At 46.2% G+C, this 18633-nt stretch overlaps 8 non-coding genes across 8 annotated transcripts; all 8 read right to left on the minus strand.

Moving 5' to 3' along the window:
- Nucleotides 1-881: 881 nt before the first annotated feature.
- LOC130343390 (U2 spliceosomal RNA) lies at nucleotides 882-1072 on the minus strand. Its single transcript, XR_008882724.1, has one exon. It is a non-coding gene; the product is annotated as a U2 spliceosomal RNA (small nuclear RNA).
- Nucleotides 1073-3157: 2085 nt separating this feature from the next.
- LOC130343402 (U2 spliceosomal RNA) lies at nucleotides 3158-3348 on the minus strand. Its single transcript, XR_008882735.1, has one exon. It is a non-coding gene; the product is annotated as a U2 spliceosomal RNA (small nuclear RNA).
- Nucleotides 3349-5425: 2077 nt separating this feature from the next.
- LOC130343414 (U2 spliceosomal RNA) lies at nucleotides 5426-5616 on the minus strand. Its single transcript, XR_008882747.1, has one exon. It is a non-coding gene; the product is annotated as a U2 spliceosomal RNA (small nuclear RNA).
- A 2090-nt stretch (nucleotides 5617-7706) lies between these two features.
- Nucleotides 7707-7897, minus strand: LOC130343426 (U2 spliceosomal RNA). Its single transcript, XR_008882758.1, has one exon. It is a non-coding gene; the product is annotated as a U2 spliceosomal RNA (small nuclear RNA).
- Nucleotides 7898-9965: 2068 nt separating this feature from the next.
- On the minus strand, nucleotides 9966-10156 carry LOC130343358 (U2 spliceosomal RNA). Its single transcript, XR_008882700.1, has one exon. It is a non-coding gene; the product is annotated as a U2 spliceosomal RNA (small nuclear RNA).
- A 2083-nt stretch (nucleotides 10157-12239) lies between these two features.
- LOC130343370 (U2 spliceosomal RNA) lies at nucleotides 12240-12430 on the minus strand. The gene has a single exon (XR_008882711.1). It is a non-coding gene; the product is annotated as a U2 spliceosomal RNA (small nuclear RNA).
- A 2080-nt stretch (nucleotides 12431-14510) lies between these two features.
- On the minus strand, nucleotides 14511-14701 carry LOC130343381 (U2 spliceosomal RNA). The gene has a single exon (XR_008882716.1). It is a non-coding gene; the product is annotated as a U2 spliceosomal RNA (small nuclear RNA).
- Nucleotides 14702-16784: 2083 nt separating this feature from the next.
- LOC130343382 (U2 spliceosomal RNA) lies at nucleotides 16785-16975 on the minus strand. The gene has a single exon (XR_008882717.1). It is a non-coding gene; the product is annotated as a U2 spliceosomal RNA (small nuclear RNA).
- Nucleotides 16976-18633: the final 1658 nt, after the last annotated feature.

The raw sequence follows: 18633 nt of genomic DNA on the forward strand, positions 1-18633 counted from the left end.
CTGCGACTTTAGCTTCTAGAGCATTTTTACAACATTATACATAGGTGCTGAATACATAAAAAGCGACTGTTCAGCGACAGACAAGTCGCATCGGCTGAAAGTAGGCCAGAATGTCAGTCCATGTTGGAGCAGGTTTAGATACAGTCTAAAGTATAGATCTCAAAGTCTGTGCACAGAATTTAGCAAGGGCCTCGCACCTTCTGATGCATCAGGTAGGTGCACAATAGCATAGCCTAACCCTCTGTACTTTGGTCTATATTGATGCGGGACATAGACAGCCAGCTGATGACCAATCCATTAGTGCAATGGATGGCTGGAAGCATTTGTCTTTGCCTTTGCAATACCACAGAAGCAATGCATGGTCAATGTACAGCAATGACACACCTGTGTGAACAGCCAGGAGACCCCCCCCCCCCCCATGTTATGTTACATAGTTACATAGTTAGTACGGTCGAAAAAAGACATATGTCCATCAAGTTCAACCAGGGAATTAAGGGGTAGGGGTGTGGCGCGATATTGGGGAAGGGATGAGATTTTATATTTCTTCATAAGCATTAATCTTATTTTGTCAATTAGGAACATTCAGCACCCACCCGCTATCAAGGCAGCTGCCTATCATGTCATGCCCTACCTGCACAGGTGTGCTGGCTACTCAAATGATCCAATTAAGGAGGCCATTTAGTCAGCAGCAGCAGAAGTCCTGTGCCTGGACGCTCCAACAGCGGCCAGACACAAGCAGAAGCAGAAGCAGCAGAAGCAGCAGCAGCACCACCTTTTGTTTTTTGGCTGCAGCAGCAGCAAGGCCCACAGGGCTGGCTAGCTGGCTAGCCAGCAAGCAGGTAGCAATGAAAGTAGGAATCTTTCTTTTTAACCCTGTAAGGGGGTGGTGCACTGTACCCGAAGATACTGCCATATCGGGTCAATGCATAGGGCGACGGAAGCAAGCTTCGAAATCGGCCCCCGTTCTCAAAAATCCATTTAATATATGGTCCCCAGATAGGGGACGTATCAGATATTAAACTGATAAGAACAGATACTACACTTGATCTTAGCCAAAAGGCCGAGAAGCGATAACCGTGAAAGGGGCGGGCCCAACAAGGTGCCCTTCATGGGCACTATCACTGCTTGCTGTCAGGGAGGCTGCCAGACAATTTTCCATGCACACTCTGGGCTGGGGGGCAGTCAACCACCAGTACACACAGCAGAACCTAAACCCATACCATTATTGCTAAGCAGCAAGACAGGGGCCCATTGCACTCCCACGGGGCCTTTTTAAATGCAATCCATAACCCGGATTTGCCAGGAACCCTTCTTACTCCTCCTACTTGCATGTGACACTGGGCTTAGGATCTGCATAGGAAACACACACACAAGCACACACCTACCTTTGTTGCCTGCAGATGCCTCCTTGGCTGTCCCCAAACGGTATCAAACCAACACCCACGGGAAGCTGTAAGCATAGAGGACATGCCTGCACCCCATTGGACTTACCTGTGTGGGTTAAACCCGGGTTATTTGACAACCTATGGCGGTGATGGTTCTGCTCAGGCAGAGCAGTGCTGATGCTCCTCATAAAGCTGTCGCTGCTGTGAAGGTTCTAGGTGACATCACAAATCCCTATGGTTACATACACAACAAAGCTGGGTTGTTGTTGTTTACACTCTGCAAGGCCTGTGGAAGTGAGTGACATCATAGCACTGTAGTTCTGAGGGTTCTAGATGGATGCAACAATCTCCTGTTGCTTCTATGAAGGCCATAATAGACGACATCACCAAACAGCTCCATAGTCACATACACAGCAAAGGAGAGATGTTGTTTACACCTAGTGATGTCAGTGGTATTGAGTGACATCACAGCACAGTGCTAAGGCTCCTGGGCCTGGACACAGCAGCGGCTGCAATATCTCAACGGAGAATACGTTTATATATATGTGTGTGTGTGCGCGTATATATATATATATATATATATATATATATATATATATATTTCTCCGCCGAAATCACTTTTAAACCCATTTCCACCTTTTTTTCCCTTCTCTTCCTCTTACTTTTTTTTCACGTTTTTTTACGTTTTTCTCCTTTTCGCCTCTTTTCTGGGCGTATTATTCTTCTTTTTCTTCTTTTTTTTCGTCTAATGCATACCCCATCAGTGCAGCAATGCTTATTCAATACCGCCAGCAGATGGAGACACTGGGGGATAATTTTCTAAGGATTTATACTGATTTTTCCTGTCTGAATTTGTCGCACAGAAAGTTGCAGGCCAAATATGTGTGACATTTCTGCGACTTTAGCTTCTAGAGCATTTTTACAACATTATACATAGGTGCTGAATACATAAAAAGCGACTGTTCAGCGACAGACAAGTCGCATCGGCTGAAAGTAGGCCAGAATGTCAGTCCATGTTGGAGCAGGTTTAGATACAGTCTAAAGTATAGATCTCAAAGTCTGTGCACAGAATTTAGCAAGGGCCTCGCACCTTCTGATGCATCAGGTAGGTGCACAATAGCATAGCCTAACCCTCTGTACTTTGGTCTATATTGATGCGGGACATAGACAGCCAGCTGATGACCAATCCATTAGTGCAATGGATGGCTGGAAGCATTTGTCTTTGCCTTTGCAATACCACAGAAGCAATGCATGGTCAATGTACAGCAATGACACACCTGTGTGAACAGCCAGGAGACCCCCCCCCCCCATGTTATGTTACATAGTTACATAGTTAGTACGGTCGAAAAAAGACATATGTCCATCAAGTTCAACCAGGGAATTAAGGGGTAGGGGTGTGGCGCGATATTGGGGAAGGGATGAGATTTTATATTTCTTCATAAGCATTAATCTTATTTTGTCAATTAGGAACATTCAGCACCCACCCGCTATCAAGGCAGCTGCCTATCATGTCATGCCCTACCTGCACAGGTGTGCTGGCTACTCAAATGATCCAATTAAGGAGGCCATTTAATCAGCAGCAGCAGAAGTCCTGTGCCTGGACGCTCCAACAGCGGCCAGACACAAGCAGAAGCAGAAGCAGCAGAAGCAGCAGCAGCACCACCTTTTGTTTTTTGGCTGCAGCAGCAGCAAGGCCCACAGGGCTGGCTAGCTGGCTAGCCAGCAAGCAGGTAGCAATGAAAGTAGGAATCTTTCTTTTTAACCCTGTAAGGGGGTGGTGCACTGTACCCGAAGATACTGCCATATCGGGTCAATGCATAGGGCGACGGAAGCAAGCTTCGAAATCGGCCCCCGTTCTCAAAAATCCATTTAATATATGGTCCCCAGATAGGGGACGTATCAGATATTAAACTGATAAGAACAGATACTACACTTGATCTTAGCCAAAAGGCCGAGAAGCGATAACCGTGAAAGGGGCGGGCCCAACAAGGTGCCCTTCATGGGCACTATCACTGCTTGCTGTCAGGGAGGCTGCCAGACAATTTTCCATGCACACTCTGGGCTGGGGGGCAGTCAACCACCAGTACACACAGCAGAACCTAAACCCATACCATTATTGCTAAGCAGCAAGACAGGGGCCCATTGCACTCCCACGGGGCCTTTTTAAATGCAATCCATAACCCGGATTTGCCAGGAACCCTTCTTACTCCTCCTACTTGCATGTGACACTGGGCTTAGGATCTGCATAGGAAACACACACACAAGCACACACCTACCTTTGTTGCCTGCAGATGCCTCCTTGGCTGTCCCCAAACGGTATCAAACCAACACCCACGGGAAGCTGTAAGCATAGAGGACATGCCTGCACCCCATTGGACTTACCTGTGTGGGTTAAACCCGGGTTATTTGACAACCTATGGCGGTGATGGTTCTGCTCAGGCAGAGCAGTGCTGATGCTCCTCATAAAGCTGTCGCTGCTGTGAAGGTTCTAGGTGACATCACAAATCCCTATGGTTACATATACAACAAAGCTGGGTTGTTGTTGTTTACACTCTGCAAGGCCTGTGGAAGTGAGTGACATCATAGCACTGTAGTTCTGAGGGTTCTAGATGGATGCAACAATCTCCTGTTGCTTCTATGAAGGCCATAATAGACGACATCACCAAACAGCTCCATAGTCACATACACAGCAAAGGAGAGATGTTGTTTACACCTAGTGATGTCAGTGGTATTGAGTGACATCACAGCACAGTGCTAAGGCTCCTGGGCCTGGACACAGCAGCGGCTGCAATATCTCAACGGAGAATACGTTTATATATATGTGTGTGTGTGCGCGTATATATATATATATATATATATATTATATTTCTCCGCCGAAATCACTTTTAAACCCATTTCCACCTTTTTTTCCCTTCTCTTCCTCTTACTTTTTTTTCACGTTTTTTTACGTTTTTCTCCTTTTCGCCTCTTTTCTGGGCGTATTATTCTTCTTTTTCTTCTTTTTTTTCGTCTAATGCATACCCCATCAGTGCAGCAATGCTTATTCAATACCGCCAGCAGATGGAGACACTGGGGGATAATTTTCTAAGGATTTATACTGATTTTTCCTGTCTGAATTTGTCGCACAGAAAGTTGCAGGCCAAATATGTGTGACATTTCTGCGACTTTAGCTTCTAGAGCATTTTTACAACATTATACATAGGTGCTGAATACATAAAAAGCGACTGTTCAGCGACAGACAAGTCGCATCGGCTGAAAGTAGGCCAGAATGTCAGTCCATGTTGGAGCAGGTTTAGATACAGTCTAAAGTATAGATCTCAAAGTCTGTGCACAGAATTTAGCAAGGGCCTCGCACCTTCTGATGCATCAGGTAGGTGCACAATAGCATAGCCTAACCCTCTGTACTTTGGTCTATATTGATGCGGGACATAGACAGCCAGCTGATGACCAATCCATTAGTGCAATGGATGGCTGGAAGCATTTGTCTTTGCCTTTGCAATACCACAGAAGCAATGCATGGTCAATGTACAGCAATGACACACCTGTGTGAACAGCCAGGAGACCCCCCCCCCCCCCCATGTTATGTTACATAGTTACATAGTTAGTACGGTCGAAAAAAGACATATGTCCATCAAGTTCAACCAGGGAATTAAGGGGTAGGGGTGTGGCGCGATATTGGGGAAGGGATGAGATTTTATATTTCTTCATAAGCATTAATCTTATTTTGTCAATTAGGAACATTCAGCACCCACCCGCTATCAAGGCAGCTGCCTATCATGTCATGCCCTACCTGCACAGGTGTGCTGGCTACTCAAATGATCCAATTAAGGAGGCCATTTAGTCAGCAGCAGCAGAAGTCCTGTGCCTGGACGCTCCAACAGCGGCCAGACACAAGCAGAAGCAGAAGCAGCAGAAGCAGCAGCAGCACCACCTTTTGTTTTTTGGCTGCAGCAGCAGCAAGGCCCACAGGGCTGGCTAGCTGGCTAGCCAGCAAGCAGGTAGCAATGAAAGTAGGAATCTTTCTTTTTAACCCTGTAAGGGGGTGGTGCACTGTACCCGAAGATACTGCCATATCGGGTCAATGCATAGGGCGACGGAAGCAAGCTTCGAAATCGGCCCCCGTTCTCAAAAATCCATTTAATATATGGTCCCCAGATAGGGGACGTATCAGATATTAAACTGATAAGAACAGATACTACACTTGATCTTAGCCAAAAGGCCGAGAAGCGATAACCGTGAAAGGGGCGGGCCCAACAAGGTGCCCTTCATGGGCACTATCACTGCTTGCTGTCAGGGAGGCTGCCAGACAATTTTCCATGCACACTCTGGGCTGGGGGGCAGTCAACCACCAGTACACACAGCAGAACCTAAACCCATACCATTATTGCTAAGCAGCAAGACAGGGGCCCATTGCACTCCCACGGGGCCTTTTTAAATGCAATCCATAACCCGGATTTGCCAGGAACCCTTCTTACTCCTCCTACTTGCATGTGACACTGGGCTTAGGATCTGCATAGGAAACACACACACAAGCACACACCTACCTTTGTTGCCTGCAGATGCCTCCTTGGCTGTCCCCAAACGGTATCAAACCAACACCCACGGGAAGCTGTAAGCATAGAGGACATGCCTGCACCCCATTGGACTTACCTGTGTGGGTTAAACCCGGGTTATTTGACAACCTATGGCGGTGATGGTTCTGCTCAGGCAGAGCAGTGCTGATGCTCCTCATAAAGCTGTCGCTGCTGTGAAGGTTCTAGGTGACATCACAAATCCCTATGGTTACATACACAACAAAGCTGGGTTGTTGTTGTTTACACTCTGCAAGGCCTGTGGAAGTGAGTGACATCATAGCACTGTAGTTCTGAGGGTTCTAGATGGATGCAACAATCTCCTGTTGCTTCTATGAAGGCCATAATAGACGACATCACCAAACAGCTCCATAGTCACATACACAGCAAAGGAGAGATGTTGTTTACACCTAGTGATGTCAGTGGTATTGAGTGACATCACAGCACAGTGCTAAGGCTCCTGGGCCTGGACACAGCAGCGGCTGCAATATCTCAACGGAGAATACGTTTATATATATGTGTGTGTGTGCGCGTATATATATATATATATATATATATATATATATATATATATATTTCTCCGCCGAAATCACTTTTAAACCCATTTCCACCTTTTTTTCCCTTCTCTTCCTCTTACTTTTTTTTCACGTTTTTTTACGTTTTTCTCCTTTTCGCCTCTTTTCTGGGCGTATTATTCTTCTTTTTCTTCTTTTTTTTTCGTCTAATGCATACCCCATCAGTGCAGCAATGCTTATTCAATACCGCCAGCAGATGGAGACACTGGGGGATAATTTTCTAAGGATTTATACTGATTTTTCCTGTCTGAATTTGTCGCACAGAAAGTTGCAGGCCAAATATGTGTGACATTTCTGCGACTTTAGCTTCTAGAGCATTTTTACAACATTATACATAGGTGCTGAATACATAAAAAGCGACTGTTCAGCGACAGACAAGTCGCATCGGCTGAAAGTAGGCCAGAATGTCAGTCCATGTTGGAGCAGGTTTAGATACAGTCTAAAGTATAGATCTCAAAGTCTGTGCACAGAATTTAGCAAGGGCCTCGCACCTTCTGATGCATCAGGTAGGTGCACAATAGCATAGCCTAACCCTCTGTACTTTGGTCTATATTGATGCGGGACATAGACAGCCAGCTGATGACCAATCCATTAGTGCAATGGATGGCTGGAAGCATTTGTCTTTGCCTTTGCAATACCACAGAAGCAATGCATGGTCAATGTACAGCAATGACACACCTGTGTGAACAGCCAGGAGACCCCCCCCCCCCCCATGTTATGTTACATAGTTACATAGTTAGTACGGTCGAAAAAAGACATATGTCCATCAAGTTCAACCAGGGAATTAAGGGGTAGGGGTGTGGCGCGATATTGGGGAAGGGATGAGATTTTATATTTCTTCATAAGCATTAATCTTATTTTGTCAATTAGGAACATTCAGCACCCACCCGCTATCAAGGCAGCTGCCTATCATGTCATGCCCTACCTGCACAGGTGTGCTGGCTATTTAAATGATCCAATTAAGGAGGCCATTTAGTCAGCAGCAGCAGAAGTCCTGTGCCTGGACGCTCCAACAGCGGCCAGACACAAGCAGAAGCAGAAGCAGCAGAAGCAGCAGCAGCACCACCTTTTGTTTTTTGGCTGCAGCAGCAGCAAGGCCCACAGGGCTGGCTAGCTGGCTAGCCAGCAAGCAGGTAGCAATGAAAGTAGGAATCTTTCTTTTTAACCCTGTAAGGGGGTGGTGCACTGTACCCGAAGATACTGCCATATCGGGTCAATGCATAGGGCGACGGAAGCAAGCTTCGAAATCGGCCCCCGTTCTCAAAAATCCATTTAATATATGGTCCCCAGATAGGGGACGTATCAGATATTAAACTGATAAGAACAGATACTACACTTGATCTTAGCCAAAAGGCCGAGAAGCGATAACCGTGAAAGGGGCGGGCCCAACAAGGTGCCCTTCATGGGCACTATCACTGCTTGCTGTCAGGGAGGCTGCCAGACAATTTTCCATGCACACTCTGGGCTGGGGGGCAGTCAACCACCAGTACACACAGCAGAACCTAAACCCATACCATTATTGCTAAGCAGCAAGACAGGGGCCCATTGCACTCCCACGGGGCCTTTTTAAATGCAATCCATAACCCGGATTTGCCAGGAACCCTTCTTACTCCTCCTACTTGCATGTGACACTGGGCTTAGGATCTGCATAGGAAACACACACACAAGCACACACCTACCTTTGTTGCCTGCAGATGCCTCCTTGGCTGTCCCCAAACGGTATCAAACCAACACCCACGGGAAGCTGTAAGCATAGAGGACATGCCTGCACCCCATTGGACTTACCTGTGTGGGTTAAACCCGGGTTATTTGACAACCTATGGCGGTGATGGTTCTGCTCAGGCAGAGCAGTGCTGATGCTCCTCATAAAGCTGTCGCTGCTGTGAAGGTTCTAGGTGACATCACAAATCCCTATGGTTACATACACAACAAAGCTGGGTTGTTGTTGTTTACACTCTGCAAGGCCTGTGGAAGTGAGTGACATCATAGCACTGTAGTTCTGAGGGTTCTAGATGGATGCAACAATCTCCTGTTGCTTCTATGAAGGCCATAATAGACGACATCACCAAACAGCTCCATAGTCACATACACAGCAAAGGAGAGATGTTGTTTACACCTAGTGATGTCAGTGGTATTGAGTGACATCACAGCACAGTGCTAAGGCTCCTGGGCCTGGACACAGCAGCGGCTGCAATATCTCAACGGAGAATACGTTTATATATATGTGTGTGTGTGCGCGTATATATATATATATATATATATATATATATATTTCTCCGCCGAAATCACTTTTAAACCCATTTCCACCTTTTTTTCCCTTCTCTTCCTCTTACTTTTTTTTCACGTTTTTTTACGTTTTTCTCCTTTTCGCCTCTTTTCTGGGCGTATTATTCTTCTTTTTCTTCTTTTTTTTCGTCTAATGCATACCCCATCAGTGCAGCAATGCTTATTCAATACCGCCAGTAGATGGAGACACTGGGGGATAATTTTCTAAGGATTTATACTGATTTTTCCTGTCTGAATTTGTCGCACAGAAAGTTGCAGGCCAAATATGTGTGACATTTCTGCGACTTTAGCTTCTAGAGCATTTTTACAACATTATACATAGGTGCTGAATACATAAAAAGCGACTGTTCAGCGACAGACAAGTCGCATCGGCTGAAAGTAGGCCAGAATGTCAGTCCATGTTGGAGCAGGTTTAGATACAGTCTAAAGTATAGATCTCAAAGTCTGTGCACAGAATTTAGCAAGGGCCTCGCACCTTCTGATGCATCAGGTAGGTGCACAATAGCATAGCCTAACCCTCTGTACTTTGGTCTATATTGATGCGGGACATAGACAGCCAGCTGATGACCAATCCATTAGTGCAATGGATGGCTGGAAGCATTTGTCTTTGCCTTTGCAATACCACAGAAGCAATGCATGGTCAATGTACAGCAATGACACACCTGTGTGAACAGCCAGGAGACCCCCCCCCCCCATGTTATGTTACATAGTTACATAGTTAGTACGGTCGAAAAAAGACATATGTCCATCAAGTTCAACCAGGGAATTAAGGGGTAGGGGTGTGGCGCGATATTGGGGAAGGGATGAGATTTTATATTTCTTCATAAGCATTAATCTTATTTTGTCAATTAGGAACATTCAGCACCCACCCGCTATCAAGGCAGCTGCCTATCATGTCATGCCCTACCTGCACAGGTGTGCTGGCTACTCAAATGATCCAATTAAGGAGGCCATTTAGTCAGCAGCAGCAGAAGTCCTGTGCCTGGACGCTCCAACAGCGGCCAGACACAAGCAGCAGCAGAAGCAGCAGCAGCACCACCTTTTGTTTTTTGGCTGCAGCAGCAGCAAGGCCCACAGGGCTGGCTAGCTGGCTAGCCAGCAAGCAGGTAGCAATGAAAGTAGGAATCTTTCTTTTTAACCCTGTAAGGGGGTGGTGCACTGTACCCGAAGATACTGCCATATCGGGTCAATGCATAGGGCGACGGAAGCAAGCTTCGAAATCGGCCCCCGTTCTCAAAAATCCATTTAATATATGGTCCCCAGATAGGGGACGTATCAGATATTAAACTGATAAGAACAGATACTACACTTGATCTTAGCCAAAAGGCCGAGAAGCGATAACCGTGAAAGGGGCGGGCCCAACAAGGTGCCCTTCATGGGCACTATCACTGCTTGCTGTCAGGGAGGCTGCCAGACAATTTTCCATGCACACTCTGGGCTGGGGGGCAGTCAACCACCAGTACACACAGCAGAACCTAAACCCATACCATTATTGCTAAGCAGCAAGACAGGGGCCCATTGCACTCCCACGGGGCCTTTTTAAATGCAATCCATAACCCGGATTTGCCAGGAACCCTTCTTACTCCTCCTACTTGCATGTGACACTGGGCTTAGGATCTGCATAGGAAACACACACACAAGCACACACCTACCTTTGTTGCCTGCAGATGCCTCCTTGGCTGTCCCCAAACGGTATCAAACCAACACCCACGGGAAGCTGTAAGCATAGAGGACATGCCTGCACCCCATTGGACTTACCTGTGTGGGTTAAACCCGGGTTATTTGACAACCTATGGCGGTGATGGTTCTGCTCAGGCAGAGCAGTGCTGATGCTCCTCATAAAGCTGTCGCTGCTGTGAAGGTTCTAGGTGACATCACAAATCCCTATGGTTACATACACAACAAAGCTGGGTTGTTGTTGTTTACACTCTGCAAGGCCTGTGGAAGTGAGTGACATCATAGCACTGTAGTTCTGAGGGTTCTAGATGGATGCAACAATCTCCTGTTGCTTCTATGAAGGCCATAATAGACGACATCACCAAACAGCTCCATAGTCACATACACAGCAAAGGAGAGATGTTGTTTACACCTAGTGATGTCAGTGGTATTGAGTGACATCACAGCACAGTGCTAAGGCTCCTGGGCCTGGACACAGCAGCGGCTGCAATATCTCAACGGAGAATACGTTTATATATATGTGTGTGTGTGCGCGTATATATATATATATATATATATATATATATATATTTCTCCGCCGAAATCACTTTTAAACCCATTTCCACCTTTTTTTCCCTTCTCTTCCTCTTACTTTTTTTTCACGTTTTTTTACGTTTTTCTCCTTTTCGCCTCTTTTCTGGGCGTATTATTCTTCTTTTTCTTCTTTTTTTTCGTCTAATGCATACCCCATCAGTGCAGCAATGCTTATTCAATACCGCCAGCAGATGGAGACACTGGGGGATAATTTTCTAAGGATTTATACTGATTTTTCCTGTCTGAATTTGTCGCACAGAAAGTTGCAGGCCAAATATGTGTGACATTTCTGCGACTTTAGCTTCTAGAGCATTTTTACAACATTATACATAGGTGCTGAATACATAAAAAGCGACTGTTCAGCGACAGACAAGTCGCATCGGCTGAAAGTAGGCCAGAATGTCAGTCCATGTTGGAGCAGGTTTAGATACAGTCTAAAGTATAGATCTCAAAGTCTGTGCACAGAATTTAGCAAGGGCCTCGCACCTTCTGATGCATCAGGTAGGTGCACAATAGCATAGCCTAACCCTCTGTACTTTGGTCTATATTGATGCGGGACATAGACAGCCAGCTGATGACCAATCCATTAGTGCAATGGATGGCTGGAAGCATTTGTCTTTGCCTTTGCAATACCACAGAAGCAATGCATGGTCAATGTACAGCAATGACACACCTGTGTGAACAGCCAGGAGACCCCCCCCCCCCCCCCATGTTATGTTACATAGTTACATAGTTAGTACGGTCGAAAAAAGACATATGTCCATCAAGTTCAACCAGGGAATTAAGGGGTAGGGGTGTGGCGCGATATTGGGGAAGGGATGAGATTTTATATTTCTTCATAAGCATTAATCTTATTTTGTCAATTAGGAACATTCAGCACCCACCCGCTATCAAGGCAGCTGCCTATCATGTCATGCCCTACCTGCACAGGTGTGCTGGCTACTCAAATGATCCAATTAAGGAGGCCATTTAGTCAGCAGCAGCAGAAGTCCTGTGCCTGGACGCTCCAACAGCGGCCAGACACAAGCAGAAGCAGAAGCAGCAGAAGCAGCAGCAGCACCACCTTTTGTTTTTTGGCTGCAGCAGCAGCAAGGCCCACAGGGCTGGCTAGCTGGCTAGCCAGCAAGCAGGTAGCAATGAAAGTAGGAATCTTTCTTTTTAACCCTGTAAGGGGGTGGTGCACTGTACCCGAAGATACTGCCATATCGGGTCAATGCATAGGGCGACGGAAGCAAGCTTCGAAATCGGCCCCCGTTCTCAAAAATCCATTTAATATATGGTCCCCAGATAGGGGACGTATCAGATATTAAACTGATAAGAACAGATACTACACTTGATCTTAGCCAAAAGGCCGAGAAGCGATAACCGTGAAAGGGGCGGGCCCAACAAGGTGCCCTTCATGGGCACTATCACTGCTTGCTGTCAGGGAGGCTGCCAGACAATTTTCCATGCACACTCTGGGCTGGGGGGCAGTCAACCACCAGTACACACAGCAGAACCTAAACCCATACCATTATTGCTAAGCAGCAAGACAGGGGCCCATTGCACTCCCACGGGGCCTTTTTAAATGCAATCCATAACCCGGATTTGCCAGGAACCCTTCTTACTCCTCCTACTTGCATGTGACACTGGGCTTAGGATCTGCATAGGAAACACACACACAAGCACACACCTACCTTTGTTGCCTGCAGATGCCTCCTTGGCTGTCCCCAAACGGTATCAAACCAACACCCACGGGAAGCTGTAAGCATAGAGGACATGCCTGCACCCCATTGGACTTACCTGTGTGGGTTAAACCCGGGTTATTTGACAACCTATGGCGGTGATGGTTCTGCTCAGGCAGAGCAGTGCTGATGCTCCTCATAAAGCTGTCGCTGCTGTAGGTGACATCACAAATCCCTATGGTTACATACACAACAAAGCTGGGTTGTTGTTGTTTACACTCTGCAAGGCCTGTGGAAGTGAGTGACATCATAGCACTGTAGTTCTGAGGGTTCTAGATGGATGCAACAATCTCCTGTTGCTTCTATGAAGGCCATAATAGACGACATCACCAAACAGCTCCATAGTCACATACACAGCAAAGGAGAGATGTTGTTTACACCTAGTGATGTCAGTGGTATTGAGTGACATCACAGCACAGTGCTAAGGCTCCTGGGCCTGGACACAGCAGCGGCTGCAATATCTCAACGGAGAATACGTTTATATATATGTGTGTGTGTGCGCGTATATATATATATATATATATATATATATATATATATATATTTCTCCGCCGAAATCACTTTTAAACCCATTTCCACCTTTTTTTCCCTTCTCTTCCTCTTACTTTTTTTTCACGTTTTTTTACGTTTTTCTCCTTTTCGCCTCTTTTCTGGGCGTATTATTCTTCTTTTTCTTCTTTTTTTTTCGTCTAATGCATACCCCATCAGTGCAGCAATGCTTATTCAATACCGCCAGCAGATGGAGACACTGGGGGATAATTTTCTAAGGATTTATACTGATTTTTCCTGTCTGAATTTGTCGCACAGAAAGTTGCAGGCCAAATATGTGTGACATTTCTGCGACTTTAGCTTCTAGAGCATTTTTACAACATTATACATAGGTGCTGAATACATAAAAAGCGACTGTTCAGCGACAGACAAGTCGCATCGGCTGAAAGTAGGCCAGAATGTCAGTCCATGTTGGAGCAGGTTTAGATACAGTCTAAAGTATAGATCTCAAAGTCTGTGCACAGAATTTAGCAAGGGCCTCGCACCTTCTGATGCATCAGGTAGGTGCACAATAGCATAGCCTAACCCTCTGTACTTTGGTCTATATTGATGCGGGACATAGACAGCCAGCTGATGACCAATCCATTAGTGCAATGGATGGCTGGAAGCATTTGTCTTTGCCTTTGCAATACCACAGAAGCAATGCATGGTCAATGTACAGCAATGACACACCTGTGTGAACAGCCAGGAGACCCCCCCCCCCCCCCATGTTATGTTACATAGTTACATAGTTAGTACGGTCGAAAAAAGACATATGTCCATCAAGTTCAACCAGGGAATTAAGGGGTAGGGGTGTGGCGCGATATTGGGGAAGGGATGAGATTTTATATTTCTTCATAAGCATTAATCTTATTTTGTCAATTAGGAACATTCAGCACCCACCCGCTATCAAGGCAGCTGCCTATCATGTCATGCCGTACCTGCACAGGTGTGCTGGCTACTCAAATGATCCAATTAAGGAGGCCATTTAGTCAGCAGCAGCAGAAGTCCTGTGCCTGGACGCTCCAACAGCGGCCAGACACAAGCAGAAGCAGAAGCAGCAGAAGCAGCAGAAGCAGCACCTTTTGTTTTTTGGCTGCAGCAGCAGCAAGGCCCACAGGGCTGGCTAGCTGGCTAGCCAGCAAGCAGGTAGCAATGAAAGTAGGAATCTTTCTTTTTAACCCTGTAAGGGGGTGGTGCACTGTACCCGAAGATACTGCCATATCGGGTCAATGCATAGGGCGACGGAAGCAAGCTTCGAAATCGGCCCCCGTTCTCAAAAATCCATTTAATATATGGTCCCCAGATAGGGGACGTATCAGATATTAAACTGATAAGAACAGATACTACACTTGATCTTAGCCAAAAGGCCGAGAAGCGATAACCGTGAAAGGGGCGGGCCCAACAAGGTGCCCTTCATGGGCACTATCACTGCTTGCTGTCAGGGAGGCTGCCAGACAATTTTCCATGCACACTCTGGGCTGGGGGGCAGTCAACCACCAGTACACACAGCAGAACCTAAACCCATACCATTATTGCTAAGCAGCAAGACAGGGGCCCATTGCACTCCCACGGGGCCTTTTTAAATGCAATCCATAACCCGGATTTGCCAGGAACCCTTCTTACTCCTCCTACTTGCATGTGACACTGGGCTTAGGATCTGCATAGGAAACACACACACAAGCACACACCTACCTTTGTTGCCTGCAGATGCCTCCTTGGCTGTCCCCAAACGGTATCAAACCAACACCCACGGGAAGCTGTAAGCATAGAGGACATGCCTGCACCCCATTGGACTTACCTGTGTGGGTTAAACCCGGGTTATTTGACAACCTATGGCGGTGATGGTTCTGCTCAGGCAGAGCAGTGCTGATGCTCCTCATAAAGCTGTCGCTGCTGTGAAGGTTCTAGGTGACATCACAAATCCCTATGGTTACATACACAACAAAGCTGGGTTGTTGTTGTTTACACTCTGCAAGGCCTGTGGAAGTGAGTGACATCATAGCACTGTAGTTCTGAGGGTTCTAGATGGATGCAACAATCTCCTGTTGCTTCTATGAAGGCCATAATAGACGACATCACCAAACAGCTCCATAGTCACATACACAGCAAAGGAGAGATGTTGTTTACACCTAGTGATGTCAGTGGTATTGAGTGACATCACAGCACAGTGCTAAGGCTCCTGGGCCTGGACACAGCAGCGGCTGCAATATCTCAACGGAGAATACGTTTATATATATGTGTGTGTGTGCGCGTATATATATATATATATATATATATATATATATTTCTCCGCCGAAATCACTTTTAAACCCATTTCCACCTTTTTTTCCCTTCTCTTCCTCTTACTTTTTTTTCACGTTTTTTTACGTTTTTCTCCTTTTCGCCTCTTTTCTGGGCGTATTATTCTTCTTTTTCTTCTTTTTTTTCGTCTAATGCATACCCCATCAGTGCAGCAATGCTTATTCAATACCGCCAGCAGATGGAGACACTGGGGGATAATTTTCTAAGGATTTATACTGATTTTTCCTGTCTGAATTTGTCGCACAGAAAGTTGCAGGCCAAATATGTGTGACATTTCTGCGACTTTAGCTTCTAGAGCATTTTTACAACATTATACATAGGTGCTGAATACATAAAAAGCGACTGTTCAGCGACAGACAAGTCGCATCGGCTGAAAGTAGGCCAGAATGTCAGTCCATGTTGGAGCAGGTTTAGATACAGTCTAAAGTATAGATCTCAAAGTCTGTGCACAGAATTTAGCAAGGGCCTCGCACCTTCTGATGCATCAGGTAGGTGCACAATAGCATAGCCTAACCCTCTGTACTTTGGTCTATATTGATGCGGGACATAGACAGCCAGCTGATGACCAATCCATTAGTGCAATGGATGGCTGGAAGCATTTGTCTTTGCCTTTGCAATACCACAGAAGCAATGCATGGTCAATGTACAGCAATGACACACCTGTGTGAACAGCCAGGAGACCCCCCCCCCCCCCCCCCATGTTATGTTACATAGTTACATAGTTAGTACGGTCGAAAAAAGACATATGTCCATCAAGTTCAACCAGGGAATTAAGGGGTAGGGGTGTGGCGCGATATTGGGGAAGGGATGAGATTTTATATTTCTTCATAAGCATTAATCTTATTTTGTCAATTAGGAACATTCAGCACCCACCCGCTATCAAGGCAGCTGCCTATCATGTCATGCCCTACCTGCACAGGTGTGCTGGCTACTCAAATGATCCAATTAAGGAGGCCATTTAGTCAGCAGCAGCAGAAGTCCTGTGCCTGGACGCTCCAACAGCGGCCAGACACAAGCAGAAGCAGAAGCAGCAGAAGCAGCAGCAGCACCACCTTTTGTTTTTTGGCTGCAGCAGCAGCAAGGCCCACAGGGCTGGCTAGCTGGCTAGCCAGCAAGCAGGTAGCAATGAAAGTAGGAATCTTTCTTTTTAACCCTGTAAGGGGGTGGTGCACTGTACCCGAAGATACTGCCATATCGGGTCAATGCATAGGGCGACGGAAGCAAGCTTCGAAATCGGCCCCCGTTCTCAAAAATCCATTTAATATATGGTCCCCAGATAGGGGACGTATCAGATATTAAACTGATAAGAACAGATACTACACTTGATCTTAGCCAAAAGGCCGAGAAGCGATAACCGTGAAAGGGGCGGGCCCAACAAGGTGCCCTTCATGGGCACTATCACTGCTTGCTGTCAGGGAGGCTGCCAGACAATTTTCCATGCACACTCTGGGCTGGGGGGCAGTCAACCACCAGTACACACAGCAGAACCTAAACCCATACCATTATTGCTAAGCAGCAAGACAGGGGCCCATTGCACTCCCACGGGGCCTTTTTAAATGCAATCCATAACCCGGATTTGCCAGGAACCCTTCTTACTCCTCCTACTTGCATGTGACACTGGGCTTAGGATCTGCATAGGAAACACACACACAAGCACACACCTACCTTTGTTGCCTGCAGATGCCTCCTTGGCTGTCCCCAAACGGTATCAAACCAACACCCACGGGAAGCTGTAAGCATAGAGGACATGCCTGCACCCCATTGGACTTACCTGTGTGGGTTAAACCCGGGTTATTTGACAACCTATGGCGGTGATGGTTCTGCTCAGGCAGAGCAGTGCTGATGCTCCTCATAAAGCTGTCGCTGCTGTGAAGGTTCTAGGTGACATCACAAATCCCTATGGTTACATACACAACAAAGCTGGGTTGTTGTTGTTTACACTCTGCAAGGCCTGTGGAAGTGAGTGACATCATAGCACTGTAGTTCTGAGGGTTCTAGATGGATGCAACAATCTCCTGTTGCTTCTATGAAGGCCATAATAGACGACATCACCAAACAGCTCCATAGTCACATACACAGCAAAGGAGAGATGTTGTTTACACCTAGTGATGTCAGTGGTATTGAGTGACATCACAGCACAGTGCTAAGGCTCCTGGGCCTGGACACAGCAGCGGCTGCAATATCTCAACGGAGAATACGTGTGTGTGCGCGTATATATATATATATATATATATATATATATATATATATATTTCTCCGCCGAAATCACTTTTAAACCCATTTCCACCTTTTTTTCCCTTCTCTTCCTCTTACTTTTTTTTCACGTTTTTTTACGTTTTTCTCCTTTTCGCCTCTTTTCTGGGCGTATTATTCTTCTTTTTCTTCTTTTTTTTCGTCTAATGCATACCCCATCAGTGCAGCAATGCTTATTCAATACCTCCAGCAGATGGAGACACTGGGGGATAATTTTCTAAGGATTTATACTGATTTTTCCTGTCTGAATTTGTCGCACAGAAAGTTGCAGGCCAAATATGTGTGACATTTCTGCGACTTTAGCTTCTAGAGCATTTTTACAACATTATACATAGGTGCTGAATACATAAAAAGCGACTGTTCAGCGACAGACAAGTCGCATCGGCTGAAAGTAGGCCAGAATGTCAGTCCATGTTGGAGCAGGTTTAGATACAGTCTAAAGTATAGATCTCAAAGTCTGTGCACAGAATTTAGCAAGGGCCTCGCACCTTCTGATGCATCAGGTAGGTGCACAATAGCATAGCCTAACCCTCTGTACTTTGGTCTATATTGATGCGGGACATAGACAGCCAGCTGATGACCAATCCATTAGTGCAATGGATGGCTGGAAGCATTTGTCTTTGCCTTTGCAATACCACAGAAGCAATGCATGGTCAATGTACAGCAATGACACACCTGTGTGAACAGCCAGGAGACCCCCCCCCCCCCCATGTTATGTTACATAGTTACATAGTTAGTACGGTCGAAAAAAGACATA

This window comes from Hyla sarda, unplaced genomic scaffold (assembly GCF_029499605.1).
Source record: "Hyla sarda isolate aHylSar1 unplaced genomic scaffold, aHylSar1.hap1 scaffold_679, whole genome shotgun sequence".
Classification (NCBI taxonomy): domain Eukaryota; kingdom Metazoa; phylum Chordata; class Amphibia; order Anura; family Hylidae; genus Hyla; species Hyla sarda.